The sequence below is a fragment of the Sceloporus occidentalis genome, unplaced genomic scaffold (assembly GCF_023333645.1).
Source record: "Sceloporus occidentalis isolate IW3139 unplaced genomic scaffold, rSceOcc1.0.p SCAF_1, whole genome shotgun sequence".
Taxonomy (NCBI): Eukaryota; Metazoa; Chordata; class Lepidosauria; order Squamata; family Phrynosomatidae; genus Sceloporus; species Sceloporus occidentalis.
In genome coordinates this window covers 46,697,251-46,724,177 of record NW_028316981.1, presented here as the reverse complement: position 1 = coordinate 46,724,177, position 26,927 = coordinate 46,697,251, and the positions used below count along the sequence as shown (strand labels likewise).

Below are 26,927 nucleotides of genomic sequence, written 5' to 3'. Positions count from 1 at the left end.
ATTTGGACTCAGAACAATTTGAGGCAAACTAAATATGTGAACCCCTAAAAAGAAAAAGGTGGGAATCATGCAGCCCTCCAGATGTTGCTTGACTGTAACTCCCAGTAATCTCCACCCTTAACTATAGCGGCCCTGGCTGCTAGGATTTGCAATCAAGCAACATCTGGAAGCCTGCATGATTCCTATTCCCATTTTAGAAGTATTCAAACTGATGAAGTTGTTATCATGATTTCTCCCTAAAATATTAGCAATAATAGAATATACCTTCCACATATATCTGCCAGCCAAATTATGAATAGGAAGGACATTCAGAACTAGTCATCCACAGTGGGTTTTTTTTTAAAGAGAATTCCTGTTGAGAAGGATAATACGTCAACAAGAATTCTGCATAACTTTCTGATGGTATCCAGTCCACCAAAGGATTAAAGAGGAATTATTTTGCAGAGAAAAACAGGGAGCTTTTTGTACCAAAAACCTACTTTGGTTTGGCATGTGATTTCACACGTGCATGCACACACACACACACACACACACACCCAAATATGTTTTTCTTTGCAAAATAATTAATGTACAACACTTCGGGATGTTCAGATATGTAGAAAACATCCTGGAGGCATATTCACTTTCTCCTGCACTGGGGAGAAAAGTACCTTGATTTTTTTTGTTAATTGTCTGCATGGGGCAAATAGCCCAGGATTTACATCCATATCCCAGATGTCCTGATAGCATCCAATAGACAACTTCAAACTTCAACTTCCCTTCTGATCTTTAAACAATGAGTATGAATATCTCTAAGCTTAAAAACTGTGTTAAGACAATGCACTTCCAAGTCAGATTTAGTTTCAATATGTTTAATCACAATAAAGCCTTTTGAAAACCTGTTGATCTACTGTTATATGCTTGTCATTGGGCCTATATTTTATTTCCAGCCATAGCTCCTCATATAGTAATGCTGAATAGGAACAATGTCTGTTTGAAAGAGCTGGTTGTAGACAAAATAAGTGGTTAGATAAAGCAGAGTAAAATCTCTGTGTCAGAGAGACAGCTAACAGTCTACAAAGAATCTGTGATTGGCTTGTGAGAGGGCCGACCTTCTTGGATTTGCTGTCTCCCTTGCTCTCTCTTTCCCCTCATTACATTTCATCAGTATGGACAAATGAGATAACAGCTCACAATAGGGCATGTGTAATGCAGGTGTTTTTTGTCAAGTGGGTCACAACTGACAGCTCAGTTTGACAATGGAGAGCAGCTCATAAATTCAGATGCTGTTGGCATGACAATGAAGGGGCTGGGAAAAAGGCAGATATTTACTGCTGTTTCACACTGTCAGTGCTGGGAAAAAAACATGACTCATGTTATTCTATGGTGTGGGAAAACACAGGCAATGGGGGTGCTTTTTCCCCCTTCTCCCTTGTACATTTTAGCAGCTTCAAAGTAGATGAAGATTGTCTTGGTGCCTGTGTCAAATATAATTCAAGATTAATATTCTAGTGTAAATATTAGTTTACTATTGCAATATCGTGTCATTTCATTTATGATCAAGGAGAGTGAGGGCCCCTTGCCCTTAGTCCTACAATAATGACAAGAAAATCTAGCAGCATAGCAGGATTTCTCCCACTGATGCCTGATAAAACTGAAAGCATATTCGGCAAGGAACACAGTCAGGGGCTGTACACACAATCCATAAGGGACAGCACGACGCCACCCATTTCCTAGCTGGATTGGGCTGTGGTAACCACATGCCGCAGCACTGAGCCAGCCTTTCCAGGCTGCCTTTCTCCTATAAAGGGACCCAAGGTGATTTATTTTGAGGATAGATGAATGCTAAGTGTACATACATATCAGAGTTACCATTTTAACTTGCAGCTCTCCAAAATTCCAGCTACATGCCAGTGGTGATACTGGATGGGGATATACTGGTAGTTTTAATTCAAAAAGATAACTTTTACAAGCTCTGCTACATACATAGGAGTGAGAAAAAAATGCAATTGGTTACAGTTTGGTCAGTACACACTCAGGATGACAAATCTCCCTATCCCACAAGTCTCTGCAACTCCAGCACACAAATATACAAGACATCAAAGACTTCTTTTCTCTGTTCTGTTTTCCATAATTGGGACAAAAAAAATCTTGGTGCAGCTAATCATGGCATGCCCATGTTCACACAAAAAGCACAAAAGGACAGTGTTATTTAAACAACACACCCAAGGCAAGGACTTGTTGACAGCCCATGTAACGTGGCAACATTTACATTTTCAAGAATTTTGGAGAATGTGAAAAATAAATGCAAAAATGTGCAATCTCTTTCTGGTGCCCTCCTCCAAAAAGAACCCCCCACTGAACACCTGACTATCCACCATTTCACAGGAGGAGGAAAGAGAGGAAGGATGTAGGAAAGAGGTTTCTCAATGAGTGCTCACAGAATATGTCACAGAAGACTTGGGTGGACCTGCTCACAGAATATGTCACAGAAGACTTGGGTGGACTCTCTCTGCTCCCTTTTCGCCTCATGCAAAGACCACTTTAAAAAAAGCAGGCTTAACTGTGTAAGGAGCCAGCATGGTATAGTGTTTGGAGCACTGGACTCTGGAGACCAGTGTTCTAACCCCCAGTCAGGCATGGAAATCAACTGGGTGATTTTGGCCAAGTCATATGCTCTCATTCTCAGAGGAAGACAATGGCAAACCCCCTCTGAACAAATCCTTCCAAGAAAACTCTGTGATAGGTTTGCCTTAAAATTGCCATAAGTCAGAAATGACTTGAAAGCAAACAACAACACAACTGCAATTGGTTGTACAGAGAGGTTTTCAATGGGGTGTGCCATATAATCTGCCCTGTAGGCTCAGGTCCTCTGGTGGACATTGACTCCAGTCAGTCATGACTAGGCTGGTAACTGTCAGCCAAAGAGATTTTCTTCAGCAGCCCTAGACTGTGGAATGACCCTCTTGAAGAGATTCAACAGCTGAATATGGTGTCTGCATTTAAAAGGGCTTTAAAACCAGGCTGATCCCAATGATTGTGAATTTTAAATGATAAATTTTAAATATGGATTTGTTTAATAAGTGTACATCTTTGTCCTTTTAAAATTGATTTGTGTTTTAACTGATGTCTTTTTAACTGATGTTATTTGTCTGTTTATTGTTGTTGTTCCCTGCCTCAATCTGTAGGGAGAGGCAGTTTAGAAATATATTATTATTATTATTATTATTAGTGAGGAGGAGGAGGAGGGCAGAATACCCATATTTTGCTTCTCCCAGGCAGTTACACTTCTGCCAAAACTGTAATAAAGTTGGGGGGGGGGGAGTTTTACACACACACACACACACACACACACACACAAGAGGGGGGTTGTTTTGGGTTTTTTGCTCATGTGAAATAAGATTTCCTGTGAGGGAAGGATCCTCCTCGATACAAGTTCCACCCATCATTTTTCTGGCGGCATTTTGATTCTAAATCTCATTAACTAAATTGTTTCACCCATCTAAGCTGTGTTGCTGCTAATGCATCAAATGAAATTGTAATTATGGACTGTGTTCCATCTAGAGTAATTCACAAACTGAAATAAACCTGCATTTTCGCATAAAGGATGATTTTGCATAAAGGCAAACTAATGGACATCCATTATGAAGCACAACTGAGGTTCAGTAATTTCATAACACAAGATATTTTAGATGCTCACTCAAAGGAAGTTTGAATAGGAGGCATTGATCAGCTTAGATTTTGCACCCAGGCTTAGTCATTCTAAGATGTCAATACTTCTGAGATGTGAAAAACAAACTGCATTTTTAGAAATATCTACTGTATAGGGTGCAGGAGATTCATGTCCAAAGCTGCTCTCACAAAAGGCATACCAGTCTCTCCCCTTCAGTTCCAAAACATTTATATTTCATTCACTCACTCACTCATTAGAAGAGATAATAAGCAGTGTCCTTTTGAAATTGCAACAATGCATTAATAATATCCCAAGATAATAGACAAGTTGCCTCCATTTCTCTTTCAGGCACTGTGCTTTTGTGCAATTGTGTTTCTGGAATAATACCACATTAAAAAAAAGGTTAGAATGTAATCTTTGTATGTTTAGGATCTCAGCAGGAGCACCTTACTGCAATGTAAAGTGAGGCATAACAGATATATGGCACTGGGTTCCTTCCCATAAAACTCACTATCTTAACTAGCTCCACGTTCCTTCTATTGTGCACTATTGCACAATTGTGGAATAGTTTACTTTGCATTTTGCAATGACTAGAAAAGAGAAGAGTACTGAGAACATCACAATTCATCATCTTCATCTATCTAGCAGGAAGCAAGTTAAATATTATGTAAGGAATTGCTTTCTTCCCTATTCCATGTTTTTGCTCCATGTTGTGGAGTTGAGAATTTTAATACTCTGATTTAGGTAGAAATTTTAAATTACATGTGGTCTACATTATGCTTACAGTTCCCAATCTGTTTTAGTATGCTTGGGATGAGAAATGTTTTGGATTTTGAAATACCTGTATTTCCACATAGGTACATAATGAGATATCTTGGGGATGTGATCCAAGTCTAAACAAAAAATTCATATATGTTTCATATATATCTTAAACACATGGCCTGAAGGTAATTATGTATAATATTTTAATAGTTTTGTGCATGAAACAAAGTTTGTGTACACTGAACCATCAGAAAGTAAAGGTGTCACTATCTCCGCTCTCCTTTAAAAAAGTATTGGTTTTGGGAGTATTTTGTATTTTGGAATGTCAGATAATTGAGACTCAACCTGTACTGTGTTTTTATCAGAACCTTTTTCAATCATACTTGCACCCCAGTCATGGGAAAAGAGGGGGAATATAACCAAACATAAATAAATAATTTGGTTGCACATTTGGTTATTCATTTGGCTTTTCAATGTTATCATTTGACACAGAGTCGTATAACACAATCAGTGCATAACTCCACATGCAAAGATTTATGCTATGCAATTGTTATCTACATTGTCAGCCTTTGTTGTTGTTTTGTGCCTTTAAATCATTTCCAACTTATGGCGACCCTATCTAGGGGTTTTCTTGACAAGTTTCTTCAGAGGAGGTTTGCTATTGCCTTCCTCTGAGGTTGAGAGTGTGTGACTCACCCAAGGTCACCCAGTAGGTTTACATGGTTGAGCTGGGTTTTGAACCCTGATCTCCAGATTCACAGTCCAGCGCTTCGACACCGTCACACTCCCCAGCCTGTCAGCCTCTCTTTCTCTCTCTGAAACTGCAATATTATTGTAACCGTAATATTATTGTAACATTATATAGTTGGAACATTTTATTGTAACACAGAATACATGAAAATCACTCCTCCAGAGATCCAGAGAAAACCAGTGCTTGCCAAGGAAGGGCGCCATCAAATAAACCAAGAGCCAGATATGGAGGGAAAAAGGCCACACCTTTATTGACAAACAGCAAACAATGTAGGGTTGGCCCAAAGCATGAGGTCAGGATCTAAAATATCAAACAACGCCCCCTTCCCCCGGTTGTTTGATGAACTGAAATGCCTGGTCATGGCCAGGCCTTGGGATGACCTAGGGGCTAAGGAACGCCATCTTGTAGCCATGCTACCATCCAATTGCATGCTTCACTGGGAGACGCTATCACGAGGTGGCCCCCACAAAGACCACAACGTATGCCCTCAGCATACCCGTGTCCCAAAGGACTCCCAAACCAGTGGTCTGTAGCCCTGGAAACCATGCCCATCAGATCCATGACCTATGCTGCCACCACAAAAAGCAGTTCCAAGCAGGAACACTTTCCGCCAACCCTAACCAAAAAAACTAAAGTTCGGCTCCAAAGTCCAAGTGCGGGTGAACATAATCGGCATAGGCTCTAGACTTCCACCTGCCCAGCTTTTTTATTGACTCAACCAACATCTCAGCCTGTGACGCTGAAGTAGCCATTCCAATCTGGAAAGAGTGTCCACTGTATTTTTCCAGAGGGAGTCCAAAACGCCGTTATGTCAACCATAACACTGACACAAACTGGAACCTTGTCAGCAGAGATCCATTGGCATGGATAAAGAGTGAGCCATCTATGGGAGGGTGAAGGGCCAAAAAGTTGTGAATAGTTCACACTGGGCATACGTGAGAGCCTCTGAGCTGCCTCAGGATAATGGTTCAACCACAGCCAAGCTGATTGCACTTGGACTTGCGAACTGCTAAAGAAACAGCATGTTTAATAAAAGACACATCTCTAAACTGCAGAGACCATTGAGACACATCTCTTTGGGAGGATGAAACCAACTCTCCCACCCTAAAGGCTCCAAAGAAAGCAATAATGAACCTTATATAAAAACCTTCAAATTCAGAGGAGCACACCATTGGGAGTTGATCAGCAATAGAAGGAAGCACCTGAAAAGAAACTGGATGCCTGGCATCCGCAGGAATCCCCTGGGATCTTTTCCATCCTTCAAGAGACTTTTCAACAAGGAAAGAAGAACATGGATCTGAAACCCCCCCCCCCCCCCCGCTTTTGAAAAGAAAGTAATGCTTGCCAAATGAACCGACATGGTTCTAGGGGCAATACCAGAGTGTTTAAGCCATACTAAAAACTGGAGAACCATATTAGAATCAATAGGCCAATGTGGAGAGATGGCCGAGGTACCAAAAAATTCAAATAGTTTTGAGATGGCCCTCTTGTAAGTTCTGAGAGTAGAATGGGCCAACAAAGACATGCCACCCTGTATCACTTCAGACATCCAACTTCCCAGAGGTCTTCTGGAAAAGGGGTAGGCGATGGGTCGTCCTCGGGTGCTAACAGTAGAAACCTGACTTTCTGAAAACAAGAAAGAGCATCTGCCACATTATTTTGGAGGCCAGGCATGAAACAAGCTGTGAAAAAAATATTGTTATGCAAACAACACAAAACAAAGCGGCGTACTAAAAACATAACCCTCTCAGAATTGGAGGACTGGTGATTAACAACATTGACAACTGCTTGGTTATCACTCAAGAAACAGACATGCTTGTTGGCAAAATCATAGCACCAAATGTGGACAGCAGCTACAATGGGAAAAAGCTCAAGGAAAGTGAGGTCACGCAGAACATTTCCCTGAGCCCAATTGGAAGGCCACGTCTGTGCACACCAGTGCCCCTGGAAATAAATGCGGAAACCGATGCTACCAGCTGCATCAGAATGGACTTGTAAGCCATTGCCCAGCTGCCAAGGACATTGTCAGACAGAAACCCCATTGAAATCATTGGGGAACCCCAACCACACCTTGAGGTCTTCTCTGATGCCCTTGTTAATCTGGATATGATGATGGGGCATGCGAAGACCAGCCGTGGCTTTGGCCAACCTAGAGCAGAAAGTCTTTCCTGGCGAAACAACTCTGCATGCAAAGTTGAGGTGACCAAGGAGGGACTGGATATGTTTCAGAATAGTCTTGGGAGCCTCCATGGTGTCTGCAAGGAGGGTCCGGAGGGAATTAAGTTTGTCAGGGGGGAGGCATGAGACTCCAGTGACAGAATCTAGCTTAATGCCCAGATAAACAAGGGACATGGCAGGTCCTTCAGTTTTTTCCCTAGTGAGGGGGAAACTCAATTCACAGGCCAAGGTGGCAAAGGTGGCCAAGAGTCTTGAACATCCCTCCATCTGGGCCTTTCCAATAGACAAAAAAAATCATCTAGGTAGTGTGTAACAAGAGGGGAAGGGGCGTACCTCTTAACTCCCATTCAAGGAAGGAACTAAATGTTTCAAATGCTGCACAACTCACCGAGCAGTCCATAGGCATGGCCTTATCTAAATACCAGTTACCTTTGAACCTGAAGCCTATGAGACGGAAATCCTCCGGGTGGACGGGCAGCAGTTGGAATGCTGACTGGATGTCACATTTAGCCATGAGAGCCCCCCGCCCACAGGAGCACACCAGGAGAACTGCATGATTGAATGATGCATAGTGAACAGAACAAAGCTCCGGAGGAATGGCATCATTAACCAAAGCCCCAGGAGGGTGAGAGAGGTGGTGAATTAAATGGAATTCACCCGGGGCTTTTTTGGGCATGACCCCAAGGGGGGACACATGGAGGTTAGCTAAAGGTGGGGAAGCAAAAGGACCTTCAATATGGCCAGCACTGATCTCCTTGGAAATCTTGTCCCGGAGGACATCTGGCATGTCCCTAGCCGACCTAAGGTTACAAGACTCCAAGGAGAGGAGGAAGCCTGCAACTGGGATGCAGAAGCCAGAGGAAAAACCTTCAGCAAGTAAGGAGGCAGGCAGCTTCCTTAATGGGGTAGGCCTTAAGGAGAGGAAAGAGGGCATGAGGGCGAACAGGTGAATGAGCCAGCAGTAAAAAGGGAGGGGGAGAAGCAGCAGAACTGTTTTGGGGCCCCTGGACCCCCAGCATCGGAGGTGGAGGCTTCATCCTTCCTGCATGAGCAGGGTGCCCTTGCCAAAAGGGCTGCTGAGGAGGCAGGGAACGGGAACAGGAAATCTTAGCATGGGGACCTCTGCACAACTCGCAGCAGTGCTCGTACTTGCAGTGGGCATGAGCACATTTTCCTGCATTGACCTCCCAGAAGACCAATCTGAGGGAATCCTTCTTGGAGGAACCTTTTTGAGGGCCCCGTGGCTTGGCCATAAGCAGCCAAATCTCATTGTGGAGAAGATCCCAGAGTTCATGGGAGTTCTGAGAAGCATGTTGTCGGAAAGGTGCATCATGTGCAATAGCCACAGCTTTCCCGCTAAGGCTTTAGCCCGGAGAACGTTGAGCAAATGGCTGTTGAAATGCCAGGCCCATTCAGGGAAGGCCATGGAGACCACAGCCCTGAAGATGGTGAAGCCCTCCAGCCAGTTAGCAAAAGTGTGCTCAGCAGGAGAGGCTTTGTGCTCCTTAGAAGTCTTTTTGGAGGAGGTGACAGCTACCGCCTCCTTACCTTTGGGTTGTATCAAAGAGAAAACATCGACATAACAGCCTCTAAGAATAAGCTTTTGCACTTTCTTGGAGAGATGAGAGCCAGGGGGGGCTCTCACCAGGAGCAGACACCAGGATGTCCGCAGCTTGAGGATTGTAAACCATACCCCTTGTAAACCAGGATGCCAAGAGCGCCAATTAATAGCCCACCGAGGCAGGCCAGGAACAAGAGCATGGTCTACCCAAAAACCATCCCTGCCACAAGGAATAGCAGGGGACGTACCACCTGCAACAGCTAGTTGAGCCGACCATTCAGCACAAGCCTTGCAACGTCTTTTCTTAGCCTTGAGCTTCTTTTTGAGGCTCTTGCGTTTAGAAGCTGTTGTACTGCTGCCCCAGGGGCATCTTTATCTGAGCTGGAGAATGATGAGGAAGAACTGGAACTACTAGAACTGGAACTGGAAGACACAGGGGCCCTCTGGGGATGAACACTCAAGGAAGGGAGCTGCTAAGTAGCAAGCAGTTGGTTAGGAGCTGTAGCCTTGGCAATAAGCTCGGCGATAGAATGTAACAGATCAGCAACAGCGGACACAGATAATATCAGGGTGGCTTGAGGAGGATCAGCACATAGAATGTCATTAGACTGTTGGGGCTTGACTCCAGGGGCCAAATCGACCCAAGATCTTCTAGGCTGTCTGGACTGACCCCTAGTAGCAGGTCGAGAAGGAACGCCTTGCTGGCGTGGAGGCTTGGGAGGTATGATAATAGGCATAGTCCCTCAGTAAAATTGGAAAACCCCACAAAGGAGGAAAAGGTGGGGAGAACAGTAGAAAAAGGCCCCAATCCACAAGTAAAAAAATTCACAAAGGAGGGGTCAATGAGTGACAAGAGGAATGAGCCCTTAGAAAAGAAGGGCACTCACCAGCAAGTGGGGGATGGAGCCAAAATTTTCCCCACAGCCAAAGGGGGGGGGGTGCAAGGTGCCTCCTCCAAAGGAGACCAAGAGAGTGTGCCTTGCTAGGCAAAAAATGGCAGCTGTGATGCTCAGCAGGCCCAGCGGGCGAGAGCATTGTCAGGGCACCTCACTCCACACCAGTAGAGGCACTGGAGGTGGAATTAAGTTCAACCTCCACGAGCTCAACCCAGGCCTAGGCAGGCAGCCAGGGGAGACTCATGAGGGAACTCTCCTGCTCGGCTCTGACATGCTCAGAGCCAAGCTAACAATGGCGCCAACTCCCTGGCCATGTGGCCTTAAATAGGCCCATCCGGGGAGAGGAGGAGCCAGGAGAAAGGTAGCCCCGCCCCCCAGGCAGCTGACCAATCGGCTGCCTGGAGGACCGACGGCCACCATAGAGGGGTCCTCCCGCTGCCCAGAGAATCCTGTCTGGGAGCAAAAGTCCCTCCCCATGTCCCCCAGCAACCAAAAGGAGGCCCACTCACATCCAGCAAGGAATGCTGGGAATGTGAGCGGGCCCGCAAAGGGCAGATGGAGCAGCCTCCCGGAGAGCTTGCCTGGTGAGTCTGGCAACCGTTCTTTACTGAAGGTGTTTTTTTTAAAATCCAGGTTCAATGAGCATTCAATGAAAATGTGCTCAGTATTAAGGGAGTCTTTCTCCACACCACATTTCATAGCAACTGCATGCCAACATCAACCCCAACTCTTTGCAGGAGAATACTTCAGTACATGGCTAAGAGATGGATTTATTTTCTTCCAAACATGTCCTTGCTCACTTTCAAATCAGATTGAATTTGTTCCTTGTAACTTCACACAGTAGCTCTCTTCTAGGCTGCCTCCACTGACAATGCAGCTCACCTCCCAACAGAGACAGGGTGAAGTGTGAGCCACTGATTGCAAAGAATAAATTTTTAAAGGGCCAGGCCCTCTAATTCTTATCCCAAGTCATTATCAGTTTTCATTTTCTACAACTGAAGGAAGCTAATGAATCATATTGATTTAACAAGGACTCATGTAGCAACTCATTTGATCTTTTAACTTAAAGCTGTCACGTTCCACTCAGGTAGGGTAATGCTAGTGATACATTATTTAAAAGCCTCCATTCTTCCGCTATTTGCAACACCATTGTGTGTACATTCCTAAGCCTGCCTTTTCGTCCCTGTCTGTTTTATTTCTTCATGGAAAGCAGATCCCTGAAAGCTGTGGCTTCTAAGGCTTTAGTCTTTGCTTACAGTTTACATGAAAGTAACTTTACTGACTTTGCTTTGAATGAGACCCACTTTGTACTGTACATGTTGCACCCAGGTGGAAAATATTTCACTAACCCCAGCTGAGAATTGCTCATTTTTTAAAATCACAAAAACCATTGCTGTAGACTCCTGATGTTTCCCTGGTCAGCACAGCCATTAGTGCATGTACCATTCACCCTTGATTTAAGACACAAGCAATTTGTAGTGAGCTATTCACATCCAAGGAGAATCAATAACACAAGTACTGGAATCCGGTATCACACAGATATGCCCTTGTAGCTACATCTCCCAATGCTATCTGCCAAAACATACTTTGTAAACAGTGATGCCTTGTCCTATTTGGACTCATAGAAACATAGATTCCTAGAGCTGACCCCAAGTGCCATCAAATCTAACCCATGCAGGAATACACAATCAAAGCACCCCCAACAGATGGTCATCCAGTGTCTGTTTAAAAATCTCCAAAGAAGACTTTACCATATTCTGATTCTGAGGCAGCATATTCCACTATCAAAAAGCATCAGTCAGTCTTCCTTAATGTTTAGGTGTAGTTTGAATCTGTTGCTCTATCTCCTTGTCTCTGGAGCAGCAGAAAACAAAACTCCATCCTCAATATGATATCCCTTTAAATATTTAAATAAGGCTATCATGTCTCCACTTAATCTTTTCTTATCCAGGCTAAATATACGAGCTCTCTTAGGGGTTGTTCCCACTTAAGATTTGAAACGATTTAAAATACAACGGTTTTAATAAAATCGATTCAAAATAACACTGTTCTTATCCCGCTATCCGAATCGCTTTGTTCATCGTTCCCATCTGGTTATTTAAATCGAAGTTTTTACCTGCAAGCGTTCCTACTTGGCATGAAATCGGTGTTTAAATAAAGCGATTCTTCTCCTCCATACCTTATTTGGAGCTGTCAATCAATAGTACGTCAGAATGACGTAACGTTAATCCGGAATATTTGGAAGCGATTTATCTTTTGGCATCGTTTCCATTTCATTGACAGCCAGGGAGAATCCCTTCAGAGAGCACAGAGATCAATGGGAGAGGCTTCTGGCAAAAAGCGAAGCTCTTTCCAGAGGAACTATGGGATAGGTTTTGGAGGGCAGCATCCTGTCTCCCAAGACAGCCAGGGAGAATCCCTTCAGAGAGCACAGAGATCAATGGGAGAGGCTTCTGGCAAAAAGCGAAGCTCTTTCCAGAGGAACTATGGGATAGGTTTTGGAGGGCAGCATCCTGTCTCCCAAGACAGACAGGGAGAATCCCTTCAGAGAGCACAGAGATCAATGAAGGAGGCTGCTGGAAAAGCAGGGAGGGAGCACTCTTCCCAAAGATTCTCTTTCCAGGGTTGGAGGAGAAGGCAGATTCCGTTTGAGAAAGAGAGGGAGAAAGGCTCTATTCCCCCCCCCCCCCCATTGATCAGAGCCCTTCCTTGCCTGGGCGAGATCAGATGCCTCCTCGCGAGGAGCCTTCCCTTCCCTGCCTGGGCGAAATCAGTGCCCAAGCGGGCAGGGAATGCCTCTTTGAGAGGAGCCTTCCCTTCCTGCCTCTCCTCCGTTAGAAATGGGCTCGCCCCACACAGAGGGGAGGTTGCAATCCACCGGGGGAAGCCTTGTACTCCTTTGGCAGATGCAGGCGCTTGAGCAGCCGGGACTTCAGGCGCTTAAAGCGCTGAAGAGATTAAGTGCCTGTAAACCATTAAAATAAAAAATAAAAATAATCCTTATCTCTTATTGAAAGACCACAGCGGACAAAGGGGTGAGGGAAGCAAAAATGGCGACAGCCAGACGGATGGGGACAGAAAGGGCAACTCCCCCAAGGACAGCCCCATCACACTCCGCTCCTCCCATTCATCTAACGCAATTTCAAAGGCTGTCGTTCCTATTTAAATGCTCCGGTTCCTAAATCGAATCAATGGAAAAACGTAGGTCAGACCCTAGTGTTTTTTTAACACGCGTTAAATGAGGAAAACTCGAATCAAAATTTTATTCCGCTCTACAATTCGATTTGTAGTGGAGACGATTGCGGGTTGCTCTAGAACCGTTCTAGGTTTAAATCGGATCCTAATAGGAACGCCACTCCTTGGATTCGATTCAGAACGCGGGGTTTCACCTAGTGAGAACAACCCCTTAGTCTCTCTTCATAAGACATGGTGTCCTTCACCATTTTGGTCACCCTCCTCTGGACACATGCTTGTCAACATCCTTCCTGAACTTTGCTACCCAAAACTTGACACAGTATTGCAGGTGAGGCCTAACCAAAACAGAATAGAGTAGTACTATTACTTCCCTTGATCTAGACACTATACTTCTATTGGTGCAGCTTAGAATTGCATTGGCTTTTTTAGCTGCCACATCACAATGGTGACTCATCCCTGTGGATCCCCCTGTTCCCAAGCACATGAAAATGTCGATAGGGGGTTCATTGCTTAAAAGGTGGCTTTTGTTTGTTTGTTTGTTGTTTTTGTGTGTTTTCAACTACTTCTAGTTTAGTGTGAGAAAAGTTTGGGCTTCTCATTTGCAGCGGTTGTGGGTTTTCTTTGCTGAAAGTTCCCATAGGGTAGTGCTGGGGGACTGTTGTTCAGCCTTTTGGTAATTAGCATGTGGGGTCCCACAGGGGTCAGTATTTGTCTGGATGCAATAAAGTACTGGATGTAGGTGAACAGACTGACGGTTAATCCACATAAGACTGCATTTTGGTGTCTATGTATTTTAGAAACCGTATAGCACTGTTCCAGGAAAAGCTACACTTGCTCCCAATTTGCTTCTGAGCTACATTCAAGGTGCTAGTGTTGGCCTACATGACTTGGGGCCAAGATATCTGAAATACTGCCTCCTCCCATATGAACCTGCCATAAATTTGGGATCTTCAGAGGAGGCTCTGTTGCATGTCCCAACATGTCATGAAGTTAGGTTGGTGGATGCATGTAACAGGGCTTTCTCTGTAGCAGCCCTTTACTATAGAACTACCTGACCAAGAGAGGCCCGGTACAGACAGGCCTCGTAGCACATCTTGATGATGTGCTAGGGTTGTCTAAGGGTGTCGCTTACAGACGCTCCGCAACCCTAGCACGACTTCCGTACGTCAAAATGGTGGCACCCTGTACAGATGGGTGCCACCATTTTGACATGACGGACGCCTAGTGTCCACACGTCACAGCGCCATAATGACATTGTAAGTGTGCCATTGGTGCACTGCAGTGTCATGGTGCCACAAAAAGAACCTGCTTTTTGCAGGTTCTTTTTGCTCTGCAAGGAAGCCGTGCAATTTGTCCGCTGTGGCTTCCTCACGGAGCATACCAGGGCACCAGCAGACCGCCCCTTTTTGGCAGTCTGAACTGGGCCAAAGTTAAGCTGGCCCCATCTCTTTTAAGCTTCCAGTGGGTAGTGCTTTTCTGCATTGCATTCAGTGTTTGAAATTGCTGTTTTAACTGTTTTGAAACTGGATTCTGGAATTATTTTAAGACTGCCTTTAGGAGTTCTGTGGGCTGGGTGGCATTACAGACATTATTTAATTAGTTAGTCAATTAGTTCTGGGCTAGCACATACCAGCCACAGGACAATGGGCAAAGTCCCTCTTTTCCACAATGCCACCTTCTCTCAGAAGATGGTCAGGTAGAAGAAGAAGGGAAGGGAAGGGAAGGGAAGGGGGAGAAAAGGGGAAGGGAGCAAAGCCAGCTTTGGAAATAGACATAGACTTGAATGCTTTGATGCTACTGCACTTTCCACTTTATCCCCCTCTCCCCCAATTGAGGAAAGCACAAGAGGAGCCAAACAAGCTTATGAACTTGCATTCATCTCTTGCAGTGCAAGTCAGAACAAAGAGTGGCTAAACCATGTCAGAAACAGAGAGAAATAAGCAGATTCTTATACCAGTGTATAAAACAATGAACAAAAAGCTGAATATGAACAGCAGTTGAATCAATTCCAGCAGACATTTGAATTATTAAAAATGTAAGCCTGAAGAAATAACTAAATCTTCACCGGGCAACCAAAGCATATATGAATCTTCACTAGGTGAGTCTCCCTAGGGAGGACATTCAACAAATGAATAAGGCAGTATTGTTAACAGACATTGTTTTAGCTTGCTTTCAAAATCTCTTCTAATTGCCTTATTCAAATGTTACAGCTTCCTAGTACATGGAAAAAATGTAAATTCTAATTAGAGCAATTACCTTGGCATTTTATTCAACAAGTATTCTGCCTGCCTGTTCTTTTTCTGTTTCATTAAACAACTGCTTCCCCTTTAGCTTCCTTTATAGACTAGTACCAACAAGATGAAAAACGAATATTATTGCTTGTGTAACTAAAAACTCTAGTTATTCCAAGGTGACACCAAAATCTCTTTAACTGTGAAACTGGATGAATCAATAGGATGGTAATCAGTTCCATTCTTTTTGTAGTCAAAATTCAGTCATATGAATAATGTTGTTTGTATAATATTAGCTGGTTTCATCAAGTTTTTTTTCTCAGAACATTGTTATTTACAAAAACAAATGCAACATGTATCAACAATTCAGTATAGAAAAGAGAATATAAAACGAGAAGAACAAGACAGCAATGAGAAAAGATAGGAACAAAATGGGGGTGTAAGTACAGCAGAAGAAAGGAGAGACAGGAAAGAAAGTAAACATAAGTCTCCTGTCAGCAGATAAACAACTAGTATCTCTGTCTTTGAGGGTTTTGGTAAAGCATATGCATTAATACAGAAAGCTCATAACCTTATCAGTGCATTATATATATTGTATAAATTGCCATGTAGGCAGTGTAGAGAACCAAATAGAGAGGATAATGAATATCTTAGAGACCAATTGTGGCCTAAAGGGACGCCCCATCCTACCCACACATTTCTTCTGTTGCTAGTACTGATCTCTAATCAGAGATAAGAGCATATTTAAAAGGTGCTGAGGTGTTACATGAAAATGAGCTGTGCTTTGAACACTGACAAGCTATTCCATGAAACATGAGATATGCTTTGAAGCCCAGAAAACTGTAACATGGAACTGAATTGTGCTTTCAGTGCAAGGGGGTGTTGCATAGAACTACGCTGCATGGGACTCAGCTGTGCTTTTCAGCCTGAGAAAGCAGATGCACTGGGGCAAACTCTTACACATATTTAGACCCAATAAGTGCTTTCAATCTTGTCAATTAAGTACTTGTACTCTGTAAAACTTGCATGTGTTTTATAATGGTTCCTGCAGAGAAAGCAGATTTTTTTTCTACACCAAATGTTTCCTGCACATAAGACACTCTTTTCAGTGCAGGAAATAGGTTTTCTGTGCAAAGATGCTCTTTTTTTCTTCACAGAATTAAATCTTGAAAGTGAATAGTCCTTAAACATTGCAAAGTTTTCTAACAGTGAGGAGAAAAATAGTAATTTTTTAATGTTCTTGCCTGTCAGTACAAAGATTTATATATCTACCTCAGTCCATCTCATTGCTGTAATGACACTCTTGAAACTGTTCTCAAATTGGAATTGAGCTTTTGGATTTAAATGGGTTTCCCATCTATGGTATATATATTTACCAGTTGAATTCCTGTCTATTCTGTAAGTTAAAATAAAAAGTCCCATCAATGCGGACCATACATTTAGGTAAATATCTTTTTGATTACCTTTCTAGGACATTACCTGCAGCTGGATGGCAGAATCAGAAAGTGTGTTTATCTATTCTGCAAGAGACCCCATCTGTTTAGTGTGCAGCTCACTGTACCCAAGAGATACCAGAGCTCAGCCACTCTGTAACAAACAAGCAGGATTAAAGAACTGTTGTATCCAGTAAATTCAGTTTTAAAAAGCCCTGCAAGATCCAAACTCTATCATGTGGTAATACCTTTCTTGGGCCTGTCAAAACATGTAAAATACGTCGTACTCTACTTTTAAACTTCAGAAACCTCTTCACTGAGCAGAAATGGTAAAATAGCATATAGAGGAAATAAAGTGATGGTGGTTGTGGTGACATCTATATTGGCTCTATACAGACAGGCCAAAATAAAGCTGCTTCAGGTCACTTTGGAGGTATGGTGTTTCAATGATGCATGAGACCTAAGAGTCTGGAAGCTGCACCAAAGCTGCATTCCAGTCCTTAGGACTGGAGCGTGGCTTTGGTGTGGCTTCTGGACTCTTAGGACACATGTATCATTGAAACACCATACCTCCAAAGTGACTCGAAGCAGCTTTATTTTGGCCTGTCTGAAGTGCATTAGATTAAACCTGACCATCACCCCATAGCCATAAAATGGATGGGAACTAAGGCAATAAAACAGAAGCAGGTAGGATTCTCCATTTGAAGTTACAAAGTACATCATATAGGATCTGTATTTGCATATACATATATTAGTTTGAAACCATGAGACACTGGTTTGAAATAATGCAGTTCTGTTAACTAAGGGGTTATTCAGACAGTGAAAATAATCCCGATAGAATGTGGATTGAGTCTTTATTGCTCACATGCATTTCAAATGCACCCAAGTAAGTTTTTTGGGGGGACGTGGGTTCCAAAAATTCCACTTAACTCGGGATAATCAATCTCAAATTTTTACAGAGGTTATGTAAAAGATTTGCACTGCTGGCTGTGTAAATAAATGATACAGATACACCTGGGATAAACTGGGATAAAACTCTGTATTCCTTGAATATGTTTTGAATACATCTGTGTCAATGATTCCATCTTCATTCAAGTGCTGACATGTGTGCGCAACAGAATTCGCAGAGATGCACATAAATGTGGTTCTAATTAAAAAAAATAGTGTGAACAACAAAACCAGAATGTGTGTATGAGGTTATTCAGATAGCCGTGCTAAAAACAACATCTCAATAACCGCTAAATTCAGTTGGAGCCAAGACCTCACTGGAAGAAACTGTTTAGTCTTTGTGATCTGTCTAAATAGGAGTCCTATTATTCACTGCACTTGCTTTTGGATTTGAGAGTTGTGATGGAGTCACTGGGCACACTTGGTTTCCTGACAGTCAATTCTGGTTCAGGCTGACTGTGAGTGAGGGGAATGAGTAGATATAAAAGGGAGGAGTGAGTGACTATGGGGCATTTCAGGCAGAGGTCTTTTGAGGGGTTCTTCAGACCAGCCATTAAGGCTGACCTGGGGCAGAGTCAGGGCATCACATCCATATGATGAATGGCCTGACTCTGCCCCCAGGGTGCCATGATACCGCACGCCAATCAACATGGTGCGCAACATCACAGCTGCACTGAAGGATCATCATATAGCCACAACGCCATGGCTATCAAGCCCTTTTCAGGGTGCAAAAAGGAGGCATTTTTTGCAGCTCCTTTTTCTGCCCAGGAAAGGCCAGATCAGAGCTGTGGCGTGCTGTTGCCACAGCACCGATCCGGTTAGGAAAGGGGCAGCATTGCACCATCCCTTAGGGGCTGTGTGTACAGCTCCTGAGTTAAGTTAGGTAAAGTGAAGTCCAGAGCAGCTGAGTGGGAACTGAGGGGAAATTTAAGAGTTTAAAAGAGTTGAAAAAGGAGGTGAAGGGAACTGAGTTGAGAGAAGGATACTGAGTGGGAGAGACAGTATATTGAAGATTGTAAAGAGGAAACTGTAAAATGCCTGCAACTGTAATATTTATGTAACCATACCACCTTGGAACTAGTCTGCCTAAGTTACATTCTTCATAAAGGTTATTCAATAAAGTCAATGTTTATTTGTTACAACAGAAGCCTCCTCTGTGTGAATTTCTAAACCATATAGGTACATACAAACATGCTACCAAAGATATTAAACTTAAAAGAGGAAGACACTGTGGACCCTACCCCTTATACGTTTAGGGAAAGTGTATAATGGGTGGATGTTGGGTAGGTGCCATTGATGTGGGACATTCTAATAGCTAAAAGGTAAAAGGTAACCTCAAGGCATAGATAGGTGATTGCGCATGACAAGAGTTTTTGATGGTCATTTAAACTGGAGTATCAACTATAGTGAATCTCCAGATGTTGTTGGACTGCAACAGGCTGCATGAATGATAGATTCAGATAGAAAAGGAAGAAGGATTGTGTTTACTTCATGGCACCCATGAAGGACCAAGATAAGATCCTCAAGTGTAAAGACATATAATTATATATCAGACTCAAATTCATATGTATTTCCAATTTCTATGTGTGCTCTTTAAATCTGGATGGTGAAGGAAGATAACAGGGAGAGAATCAATTGCTGACAAAAAGTTTTGTGGAACAAAGACAAATGAATGGAGTGTAGAATAAATCCAGCCTGAGCTTACCCTAGAAGTGAAGATGACTAAACTAAGACTGTTGTTCTTTGAACATATCATGAGATGATGTGACTCACTGGAAAAGATGATAATGCTTGGTAAAGTGGCAGTGGGAAAAGAGGAAAAGCACACAAAAGATGGATTGATTTGATTAAGGAAACTACAGTCCCATGTTTGCATGGTATTTGGTGACTGGGAATCTTGGAGGGTTCTCATTCATAGGGTGCCCATAAGTCAAAGTTGACTTGATGGCAAATAATAACAGCAACAACTAATTGTGGTTCACTAGCTTTTGACCATCCTCCATCTCAGATTATTCTGATGCTTAGATACTATGTCCATGTTTTTTTTCAATGGCAAAATATTGAATGGAGAGGAATAGTGCAGTTCAGTTCTAAATGTTCACTCCTAAACTTTTGTTCAAGTTTTAAAAATGTTCCTTTCCTTTATGATGATGAGGCAGTGCTTCCCAAAATGTAGATCAGAGGCAATCAGTAGATTCAGGAAAACAGCACAAGTGGCTGCCTAGCTAAAATGAAATCTCTTGAACTAACAGAAGGGGGGGGGGGGACAGTTGTCATGAACAGATCAAGTTCAACGTAGCTCTAAACTAGCTGGCCCTGCCAAAAGGACTCTCACACACAGACCTTTCTTGCCTGTTCACAATGAAGAGTACTAAAGAATGGGACTGAACGGGGATGTGTCTGTAGGTTAAAGTGACAGGCAGCACCAGACTTTGAAACACTTGATTTTCCCCCTCTCTTGACCCTAGAGCCTCAGGACATATTTCCAGCTGTGTTTCTTTCTCCTCATGCCCTCAGGATTGATATCAGAGGAGGGGAACATACGTGCTATACGATCTTTCCTTTTCTGAGACCTTTGTGTCAGGCACATTAGTGATTGTACGGTGAGGAGGGGGAACTAAGAGCAAAAGGGAGAAAGAACTCAATTTTGGGTCTTTCATCAGACTAGTGCTTTTATTGCCTCCTTTCATCAGGATAAAATGTTTACTTCCTTTCATTCCCCTTTCTTTCCTATACAAACCTCAAACGAGACATTACTGTGAGTAAAATGTACTATACACATATACTACATTGAAATCTGTAAGCTATCTCTATCTATAACCTGAGTTCTTTGTGTAGAGCTGAGAGGAATTTTCATCATTTTCAGTTTGTTTGTTTTTTGGTTTCCATGTCAATAGGAGATTTGTTTGTTTCTTTAACTGTGTTTTTTGTTTTTGTTGACTTCCCTCAGGTCAGTTTTGACTGATGGCAACCCTGTTGGCAACTGATGGAAACTGATGGCAACCCAGCCATCTTCAAGACCTCCTGTCTTCAACCTCTTTTCACAGGTCCTACAGGCTCAACCCTGTTCCCTGCTTGAGTTTAACCATCTAGCATGTGGTCTTCTCCTCTTTCTACTGCCTTCCACCATTTTTAAGCACCATTGCATTTTCTAATTATTCATTTTCCCCCATGATGTCTCAAAAAATCAGAGAGATGGTTAGAAAAAGAGTCTTTCTTGAGTATCCGGTAAGTTTGAATCCCATCGTGAGAAAGGTGGGATATAAATCCTTAAAATAAATAAATAAATAAATAAATAAGTAAGTAAGTAAGTAAGTAAGTAAGTTTGATGAAAAATATCCTAGACTGCAGAGAATATTCACAGTTTAGTACATCTTTTGTACAAAATTCACAAATTGGTGTTTTTATTATTATTACATTGTGGGGCCCTCACTCTTGCTGGTAACAGTGGAGATTATCACATGGGAGGCACAGTGTCCTTCTCTCATCTTTCTCCCGTCCTTAAACTCTGCTAATCGCGCAATCATGGGCTGAAGATTATCACACAGACACACCACACTTCTCCCATCCATCTCCCATGTGTAATGTGTAATGGGGCTGTCCATGTGCCATTTTCTCATCTGTAAAGTGTAATGGAGCTGTCATTTGGTATTACTGGGAACTCCCATCAATACCAAATGATGGTTCCATTACACTTTACAGCCAGGAGAAGTGCAGGTGGATGGCTCCATTACACTTCACACAAAGGAGAAGGACAGGAGAAGCATGTGGGGATGTGATAATTTTCAGGCCCCGATTGTGCGATTAGTAGAGTTTAAGGACGGGAGAAGGATGCTGTGCCTCTCATGTGATAATCTCCAGTACGATTTGTGGATGTTTTTGCATTTTCTGGCAGCAGAAGTTAAGCAGAAATTCACTTGGTAGAAAAGCAGTGGGTTAAGTTCTAGACCCCCACCACCACTACCACTCCTTCATAAGAAGGGTCCCTGCAAACAATTACTCATTAAAAGCTGATTTGAAGAAAATGTATTTGGCTGCCATTCAAAGTAAAGCAGGGAAGGGGACAGCCTAGCATCCTGTGAAAGGGAACAGACACTGAGATGGTTCTCTCCTATGACCTCACCAACCATGCCTGTAATGATGGTGGAACTGAGAGAAAGTGCTACTCGGTGCACATAAAACTCTGACAGATTTATATAGTGCAATATTGCCTATCAGATAGTCTGAATCTAAAGCTGGATAGGGCTTTAAAAATACTTGATGGAATTTATAAAGCAACAAGAATTATTATTATTATTTTGGCATGATGTTTTACTGATGCAGAGATTTACTCTGAACACAGATGAAACACCACACACCAAATTATTGATGCAACCAAAACAGACTGCAACTCAAACATTAAACCTTAAGTATTAAATCTGCACTTTTGGTACTGTGCAATCATGCACATATATATTGGAATGTAGAAGAAAGGAAAAGGTAAAGAAAAGATGATATAAATGCAGTCCTCAATCATTCAACTTGATTAACAGATCATTTGGAAATAAAAAGGAAACGGGGGGATAACTCCAAATGTATAAGTTCTTAAGAACTTGGTAATGCAGAACTTCAAAATGTGGGGAAAGATTCAGATGAGGGAAAAGGTAAAAAGGAACATAGCTGCTGGACAAAAAGGTGAAGCTGAAAGAGAAATCATTCCCCATGATGCATTTCATCAGTAAATCAGAAGAGAAGAAAGTCCCAGGGAGCTTGGTGTCCCTGATGTCATCTATAGCCTGTAGCACACGACTTCAAAGTGTAGCTTCTCTTTAGGCATTGCTGGGGATGCTCAAATGGGTTTCTGTCCCAGGGCATTTGAAATTCTTGTGAAGCACTCAAACATTTCCCAAGCTGTCTTTATTCTCCAGTGCTGACCATGCAGCATTCCAGGTACCAGAAAAAAAACTCATAGATATATCTTTCTGAAACTGCCAGTATAGAAGGGGTGTGTGAATAGGGGTCATGGGCTCTGAAAAATATGTGAATTTCTGATGGAAGAAAGAAGGAATGTTTTAAAAACTATTTTCATTTCTGACTATGCCATCAGTAACATGGCAGGATACAAACATAAATAAGCATTGGGCTCGGTATTCTTATTTACACTTTTTATGGGTATATTTAGTTAGCTCTAGATTGTCAAGACTGGTTCTGAGTAATCAGTATTTTCCCCAAGCCTATGCAGATTTGCTCAGAAGTAATTTCCAGGGAGTTTAGTGATCTTTTACTCAATGTATGTTTAGAATCACAGCCATTGTTGCCAACTTCTACAAAGAACCAGCACTCCTCCTTCCCATGCTCATCCACCTTTTCACAAGCCATAAGGCCATCCAGTATTTTCCTGAGCTCCATCAGTTCATGCTGCATCCACATAACCCTAATGTGCAACATATCTCATTTCATGATGCACTGGCTATTTATTTCACAAGCAACATAGGAAACAGAAAACATGTTGCTGCTGTTTCACTTCTCTCTTGCGAAATAGGAAAACAGATAAAAAATGTAAGACTAGAGCTAATTTGGAGCTATTCAAAATCCATAAGGATGTTTTAGTCATCGTACAGTAAGGGCTGTCTACAATATCATACTACACTGTTGTAACCATATTATTCTGGCTACTTCCTGTGGAATCTTGGGATTTTCAGTTTAAGGAGGGGCATTTAGAGTGCTCAGTCACGGTTTTCAGGCCTTACTAAACTACAAATCCCAGAATTCCATAGGAGGCAGCCATAGCAGTTAAAGTGTAATAGTGTAGCATGATACAGTTCTGTTAGACTTATGGCATAAAACTAAAATTAACTAAGGTCCAAACCACATTGCAGAAATAATCCAGTTTGAGACCACTTTAACTGCCATGGCTCAATACTAGGGAATTCTGGGAACTGTATTTTTATGAGGCATTTAGCCTTCTCTGTCAGAGAGCTCTGGTACCTCAACAAACTACAATGCCCAGGAATCCCTTTAAATGCCAGCCCAATTAAAGTTGTTGGTAGGAATTCAAACAACTAAATCTGATTCTGAAAAATTGTTATGTTATGGAAAAAAATATGTTTTGGAAATAATCTATAATTGTCAAGTTGTATAAATTATTATTTACACTAGAGAAGGAGGAGGAGATAATAAACAAAAGAATGCAAGCTCAAGCGGGGTCAAAATATTTGCTACTCGCTACAGTTAGAACAACAGAGGAAGTCTTGGAATAAAAGTTTGAAATTTACACCGGGCTACGATTTGAAAAGAAAACTATTATAAGATTCTATATAGGTGGTATTTAATAACAGATAAATTTGCAAAAATGTATACAGGAAGGAACAATAAATGTTGGAAATGTGAAGAGAGAATAGGAACATGTTTTCATATGTGGTGGCCATGTAACAAAACACAAAATTCTTTTGGAATTTTGGTCTCAGATTTATAAGATGATGACAATTATCTTGAAAACTGAAATACAAATGAAACCATATGTGTGTGTGTGTGTGCACTGAATATGACTGTGGACCCAAAGAGCTGTAGCCAGACTGTTAACTGGGGCATGTTACAGAGATCACACAATGCCCCTGTTGAAACAGCTCCACTGGCTGCCAGTTTGTTTCTGGGCACAATTCAAAGTGCTGCTTATGACCTATGAACCCCTATATGTTTTTTTTTAAACTGTCATTTTTGTAAGTGTTTCATTGTACTGTGTTTTTAGGCTGTATGCTGTTTTGAATCTCAAGTTTGGGGAAAAAGTGGGATACCAATAAATAGAAGCAAATGAAGACAAAAACGATGAAGAAGAGTGGCTACTGAAAACAAATGACTTGATGGAAGTGGGCAAATTTATGACTGATTAAGGAATGATCACTGATCAACTTCAAAAAAGACTGGAAATTTAATGATATATTGGAAAGAACAACAGGGGAATTTATCTGTGACAGGTTTAAGAAACTAAAGGAAAATAATTTATGTATGATATGCTGTATCATAAGTTATATTTTAAAATCTATATTATGTTTGTTTCATATAAAGAAGAAAGATAAAACAATATATATATATATATATATATATATATTACTTATAATATATTGTATAAGATTATAAATTGTAGAAGGATAAGAAATTGAATATTATTGAGAAAAATCAGCAATAGAAAACATAAATATAACAAACATCTGAAGGATAGGAAGTTCAATTAATATATTTCATTGCAATTACTTTTTGTTCTTTATGGAAGCTAAGAGAGGAAGATTCTTCAGAGAATTATATGTGTTATATTCATCATCGAAGGGAGTATAAAAACTTACTCAGGGCAAAAAAAATAATAGAATTCACCCGACAGTCTTGGTTGGACTTAGGTCAGGCCCTCATGGAGAAGAACTCCCCTAGATTTTGGTCACTAGTGAATAAAGGCACTAGAAATTCTCAAGGGATTACCACTAATCAGATCACTTCTTCTCAATGGCAAGACCATTTTTCTGGCCTCTTTTCCCATCCTTGCCATGATATAACACAGAGTCCCTCTGCTAGACTGGATACATCATTATTTTCCTGCTGTCCCACTTGGGATCCAGTAACCACTGATGAAGTTAATTCTTTGATTAAATCTCTCCCTAATGGTAAAGCACCAGGAGAAGACATGCTTCCCGGTGAATTATTCAGATCAAATCTAGACTGGTGGGCTCCTCCTCTTGTTTCATTATTTACTTATCTAAACCAGTATGGCAAAATTCCTCAAAGGTGGGCTGTAAGTATTGTAATTCCTGTTCATAAAAAGGGCTCTATGGCTGATCCTAAAAACTTTAGACCCATCAGCCTATTAAATATTATCTCTAAACTTTATGCAAGATACCTGTTAGGCAAACTAGAGGTCTGGGCTATGGAAAATGACATTTTTGCAGAAGAACAAGCCGGGTTTAGGAAGGGTAAATCTACTCTAGATCAATGCTTTGTTTTACACCATGTGATTCAAAAATACTCCCCAAAAGAGAGAAAAGAACTTTTCACTGCTTTTGTTGATTTTACTTCTGCTTTTGACCTAGTCAACAGAGATCGACTCTGGTCAAAGTTAGCGGCGGCAAATATTGATAGAAGACTGCTTCTTCTAATTCAAATGTTACATCATAATACTACCATCAGGGTTCGACTTGGGGCAAATGGGGTTCTATCCGATAGCATCCCCACAGATAGAGGTGTACGCCAGGGTTGTCTTCTGGCACCTTTTTTATTTAATTTCTATATTAATGATGTCGTCCATGTTAAGGAAAATGCAACATGGGACATACAGTAGAAGAAATAAAACATGTATGTGAAAGTCACAATGACTAAGCAAGAGCAATTAAGAAGCCACACAGGTGAAAAAGCTAATGTAATTTAGAAGTCTTGAATGTCAAGGACAGAATTATAGAATGTACAATTGGAAACACCTGAGATTCATTAAGTGTACAAGGTGAAATGATGAAGTTCTTAAGTGTGGGTTGAACTATGTGAACCAATCAAAATGAATATACACACCCACTGGGTGGAAACTGACTAGTGGGTGGTTGTGATGACTGGTCCTCCAGTCACCTGAGGACGTCTCCTGAACTACAAAGGGTTAATATGGGAGGAGGTACATGCTAATGAGAAATAGCATCACATGCTAATAAGCTGTGGCATCATAGCTGATGTAAGGTCTAATTGACCAATCAGAGACTAGGACCGCGAGATTCAAGAACTTTTGATGGGAAATCTTTAAAAGGCCCTTTGCGGCCATGTGGTCTTTGTCTCTCCCTTTGCTCTCTCCTGGGGGGAACCAGATGGTGTCTCTTGGAGTCTGGGAGACACAGACTCAGGGGAATGCAGGTCGAGAGGCAAGGGGCCCTCCCTGCATCCAGGAACTCAAAAAGGACTACAAATCCCATCACTCCGTGAGTAGTTAGGAATGTGTTAGTTTAGTGCGTTTAGGCCTTTTGTTATTTTCAACAATGGCTTGTGTGAAATGAACTCTATAACTATGTTCTTTGACCTGCAAGGCAAGGGGGCTTTGCACGAATGATATCTTTCTATTCTATGCTATTTCTTTAAAATAAACTCCTTTCTTTTAAAAGTATCAGCTGTCTCTCTCTGTTGCTCCTGTACACGTGCCTGGACTCGGCTACTGATTGCTCTGGGGTAGTACAGACAGAAACTAGATTTCTCTTTCAAGCAAGTCCCAGTGTGTGCTTGAAATTTGACAATTCACTGGGTGGTGGCAGCGAGACTATAGGACCTCCAGGGATCTCATTCTGCTCAACAGGGAGTGAGAACGGAGATCTAGGGGATCCTAG

The 26,927-nt window shown here is 41.9% G+C and overlaps 1 protein-coding gene across 3 annotated transcripts in view; it reads right to left on the bottom strand.

The window, feature by feature from the left end:
- The window catches only part of GRM7 (glutamate metabotropic receptor 7), a 576,789-nt gene that overhangs the window by 92,435 nt on the left and 457,427 nt on the right, over nt 1-26,927 (bottom strand). The window lies entirely within an intron of this gene.